The sequence below is a fragment of the Bison bison genome, unplaced genomic scaffold (genome assembly GCF_000754665.1).
Source record: "Bison bison bison isolate TAMUID 2011002044 unplaced genomic scaffold, Bison_UMD1.0 scf7180017864270, whole genome shotgun sequence".
Lineage (NCBI taxonomy): Eukaryota > Metazoa > Chordata > Mammalia > Artiodactyla > Bovidae > Bison > Bison bison.
This window is the reverse complement of record NW_011494842.1, coordinates 1,461,471-1,466,555: the sequence shown is the minus strand read 5'-3', so window position 1 is coordinate 1,466,555 and position 5,085 is coordinate 1,461,471. Positions and strand designations below refer to the sequence as shown.

The 5,085-nt window shown below is 47.0% G+C and overlaps 1 protein-coding gene across 3 annotated transcripts in view; it reads right to left on the bottom strand.

The window, feature by feature from the left end:
- DST (dystonin) overlaps positions 1–5,085 on the bottom strand; it is a 387,754-nt gene that overhangs the window by 381,592 nt on the left and 1,077 nt on the right. The window lies entirely within an intron of this gene.

Sequence of the window (5,085 nt, the reverse complement as noted above, 5' to 3'; positions counted from 1 at the left end):
GCCAGAGACACCAGGCTCGGCCACCCGCTCCTCCCCGCCGCGGATCACCCGGCGGTGTGATGTGGCCAAGTGACTTACCCTGTCTTCATCAGGATAATCATATCATAAAGTTCATCATATCATATCATCATATCACAAACGTGTGACATGTCAACATTGTACGTGTTCGCTGTTACTATTATCAGATGAGCCACTTCATTGTTGACTCTGATTGATGACTCTGGCCACATCTCCCCTCCTTATTTCTTCTTTCATGAGTACTGACCTTTTGTCCTTGATGAGTCTTTTTTTCTTTTTTAGTGATGTGAATCTGGTCCGATTTCCATGAATTGTTACATGGGAATGAGTAGTCTTGAGAACACTGTATACTCTGGATAAAACTTCCTTAAGTTAGAATTGGAAAGCTTTACTTCGCATTAGTAATTGGCCTATGTGACTCCAAACAGAATAAGACCACCCTTCTCTTTTCTATCCTGACCACTGACCTGAGTTTGATCTCACATCCCACTAAGCCTTTAGGATCACTAGAATTTTCTTGCGACTTGGCATGCATTTATGTGCACATTAGCTCATGAAGCAACAAGCATGAACCATATGGGACACCTAGAACTGAAAGGATTAGCAATTCAATCCCTAAGAGTCGTTCCATTTACAAATCACATATGTACAAATAAGTCTCTCAGAACTCTCCTGTCTCTCATGGACACAGAGAACAGAGTTGTGGTTGCCAGGGGGTACAGGCTTGGGGGGAGGAATGGAGTGGAAGCTTGGGATTAGCAGATGCAAACTATTATATATATGATAGGTAAAAAACCAGGTCCTACTGTATAGCATAGGGAACTAGTATCCCGTGATAAACATGAGAGAAAAAAAAAATGAAAAAAAGAATATATATATAACTGATTCACTGCTGCTGTACAGCAGAAATTAACACAACATTGTGAATCAATTTTACTTCAATTTTAAAAAAAATTTAAACTGTCTTGTCTCCCTCCCAATGAATAAGGTCATTGAGGGCATAGTCTGAGCCTTAATCAGAAACTGCCACCCAGTAGCTTCCCTGATAGCTCAGTTGGTACGATTCCTGGGTCCAGAAGATCCACTGGCGAAGGGATAGGTACCCACTCCAGTATTCCTGGGCTTCCCTTGTGGTAAAGAATCTGCCCACAGTGCGGGAGACCTAGGTTTGATCCCTGGGTTGTGAAGATCCCCTGGAGAAGGGAAAGGCTACCCACTCCAGTATTCTGGCTTGGAGAATTCCATGGACTATATAGTCCATGGGGTCACAAAGAGTCGGACACGACAGCGACTTTCACAAGCACCCAGTTTTGTGAATATAATAACTGCACACTCAAGTGATTTTTAACTGTTCATTTAAGGAACTAGTCAAAAGGAACAAGCAGCACTGGTAGTTGTTGGGGTAAATGTATATTCCTGGAATGATAATCGAGGCTCAATCTGCTAATAATCTTAGTGTATTCCACGAGGAAGCGGCAAAAGCACAGCAGTTTAGAGCTTGGTCCCCCAAGTCAAAATGGCCTGAATTCAGATCCTAGCTCCACCACTTCCTAGAACCTCGGGAAGAGTCTCTCCTCTTTTGGCAGATTTCTGGCCTGAAAAAAATGGAGAAAATAAGAGTGTGTGTGCTCAGTCACTCGGTCATGTCCAAATCTTTGCAATCCAATGCAAAGCAGCCCTCCAGGCTCCTCTGTCCATGGAATTTTTCAGGCAAGAATACTGGAGTGGACTGCCATTTCCTACTCCAGGGGATCTTCCCGACCCAGGGATCGAGCCCGTGTCTCTTGGGTCTCCTGCATTGGCAGGTGGATTCTTTACCACTGTGCCACCTGGGAAGCCCTGAAAATAACAGTGCCTACTTCACAAAATTGTCAAGAAGCCTGAATGAGATAACATATGGGCTTCCCTTGGGGCTCAGTTGCTAAAATATCCGCCTACCATGTGAGAGACCTGGGTTCAATCCCTGGGTTGGGAAGATCCCCTGGAGAAAGGAAAGGCTATCCACTCCAGTATTCTGGCCTGGAGAATTCCATGGACTGTATATACAAAGAGTCGGACATGACTGAGCGACTTTCACTTTCACTTTTCATCAGGTGCATAGGGCCATCAGTCAACCCTCACTCACAGAGCATTTACCATGTGTCAGGGAATTTGCAAAATGTTTTGCATTTACTACTTTAATCACCATAGCCACCATGATCCTTGGATAGACAAAATGAAGCTAAGAAGTAAATGTTCAATAAATTGTCCAAGAAAACACAACCAGTTTGGGATAGAGGAGGAATTAAAATCCAAGTCTAACTCTGCCAAGATCTTTCAATTCTTCACTTCAAAGAATTCACATGGGACAAATATCCATAATTTAAAATAGCATCATCACTAACCAACCATGTACCTTCACAAGCACTTCAAGACTGAAAAACCCAGCTTACGATATCATGCAGGCAAAAACAGCAGATCTGCTCGTTACGATGTTAAAGAAAACAAAGCCCCTTTCCTTCCATGTTACCATGTCATTTTCACCTTGACCCTGAGATCAGGAGAGCATATATGGCATGATAGGCTCAGATTTTAACATGAAGACACTGCGATAAATGCAGAATCACTTTTAAAATTGTAAAGTATCAGACATGTGACATCGTCGCCAGGAAATGTACATCTGATTATCTCATCACACTGCTTTTTACATCTTCAAGTGATTCTGCACCACTGACAGCTAAATAGTCCAGTCTCTGCAGAATTGCTCCAAAGCGTCCTAACGGTTCCCACTCTTCCCTACAAATCCCAGGCTTCAGCTGCACAGATGACTTGCAGTTTCCACCTGAACCCACCTCCCTGCTGTGTGTCTGCAGCTCCATCCCGCGGACATGACCTCCAGTTTGCACCAGTCCATCAGGCTAGTGAAATCGCCCCTCCCGCAGCAAGCCCCCCAGCAGCCCTTCGGGAAGCTGCCGGCCTGCTCTCGGTCCGGGGTAATCAGACTCTCCCTCTGGGTTCTCCTCATCCAGGCCCTCAGAGCTGTCACAGCTGGCCTCTCACCCTGCTGTGACTCTCTCACTCGCGCGTGTGAGGTTAGAACTGCTTTCAAGGCAGAACCGAGTGTGCACCTTCATGTTGTCCCAGAAGCGTAATAAACATGTATTGAACGAGAGTGACTAACGGGATCCCCCAAACCATATGGTCTTCTCCACTCGAGACATTTCCTCATTCCATTCTATTTTTACAACCTTAAACACAAATAACCGTGTCCAACTTTCAATTCCTTTATTACTAAATAATAAACACAGTGGACATCCCCACACCCTTTCTGACCCCTGCCCTGTCTCTTATTAGGGATGAACTTCACAGACAGATTAGGTTTCAGGCCAAGTGCGAAAATGCCTAATAAAATGAGAAGCTGAAACCTGAATGATATGTTTTCCAGCTCTCCAATGTACCACATCCCCTCAGATGACCTGTCCCCTTACCTGGATGCTGTGTGGCAAGTTTAACACATAATATATCTGAACTTCATAGTGTAGCCACATGATGATGAAACAGGTGTTTATTGACCCCTCAGCCTATGCTGTGTGTGTGAGGATGGATGTAACTTGTGTGCAATAGCCAACTTACCAGTGTTTATTTTAAACATGGTCATTAGTACACGTCCATACTAGAGCCACTTATTCTGTCTGTTGTTTTATTTTCTTTTGTTCTATTTTTGAAGAACTAATGTAATCTTAAAAGTCCGTAACTCGGAGGTCTCCAGTGCAGCAACTACCACTAACTTCATAGCAAACCCTTTACAGTAAGTAAGGTGTGGCCTCGCCCTCACAGAGCCGAGACTCCCCTGACCCCAGTGCCCACTTTTCCACTGCACCCCATCAGAACCCCCGGGTCCTCCATTCCCCACCGGCCGTACACGCCGCCAGCTACTACCGCCAGCCGCTGCTGGCAGCCTGTCTAGTAGTTTATGTGATCTCATCCCCCGACACACAGGTGCCTGTCCTTCTCCCCTAGCCCCTCCTTCACTACCAAAAGCAAAATGCCCATCTCTGCCACAACCATCAAAACTCTCAGCCCAGGAGCACCTTCCGCCGTCCAGGCATCCTGCTTTGGAGACCCAGGCTTGCCACAGAGCACCACCTGTCACCATCTTCCCTTTCCGCCGAGATGAGTATCTGGTACCCTGGTTCCGGCACTGTTTCCTCCGCCCCCTGGGGGTGTCATGACCGGGCAGGGAATCCGGCCTTGGTGACTAGACCCTCCGGTGCCCGCCCAGCCCTCCACAACCCCCCGGCTGCCCTGCTCACCCTCCCTTGGCTCCCAAACTGTTTCCATCCTCCCTGCCCTGCCCACCTCCACCCTCCGCGTCAAAGGCCTGGGCGAGACCAGCCAGCATCTCACAAAAGAAGCCAGGAGAAGCTCAAGGCTGTTGCCCCAGAAACCCAGATGAGAGAATGGCTGGCTGGGCGCTGTTTATTTTTCCTGTAATCAGAAAATCCCACTGAGGGGACCCTCGGGGGACTCTCGGCCACCATGGTGGCCAGGATCTGAGCTAGTCCCCTGCAGCCCCCTAGAAGGTAGACAAGTCCCAGCTCTGCATGATGGTGGGAAGCAAGAGAAACTGAGTGGGCAGGGGCCTGGGAGGGAGAGACGGAGGGGGAAGAGGCCCAATCCACAGTAAAAATCAACTCTGGTAAACACCTCGCCTTTGGCCTTTGCAAGAGAGGCCCCCGGGACACACCCCAACCTACCCCGTTGCCATTTCTGAGAAAAAAATTAGGTAACAACCACCTCAAAAAGCATAGGTCATATATACACAAACCACACAGGCACTGCAGGCTGGGGGATAGATTTCCACAGCAGGCTCAGCTTACAGCTGAGTAAAACAAGCCATCCCTTCTGGGACCTACAGGCAGTGCAAGGGAACACCAGGTAACAGAAGAGAAACATGGGTCCCTCCCATGTATTAATTAATCAGGGATGCATGATGGCTAAACCCTCAAAAGCACCAAAGGCAGGAACTGCTATGAACATATGATGCTAATAGAGATGCTATGCTTAAAAAAAAAAAAAAAAAAAAAA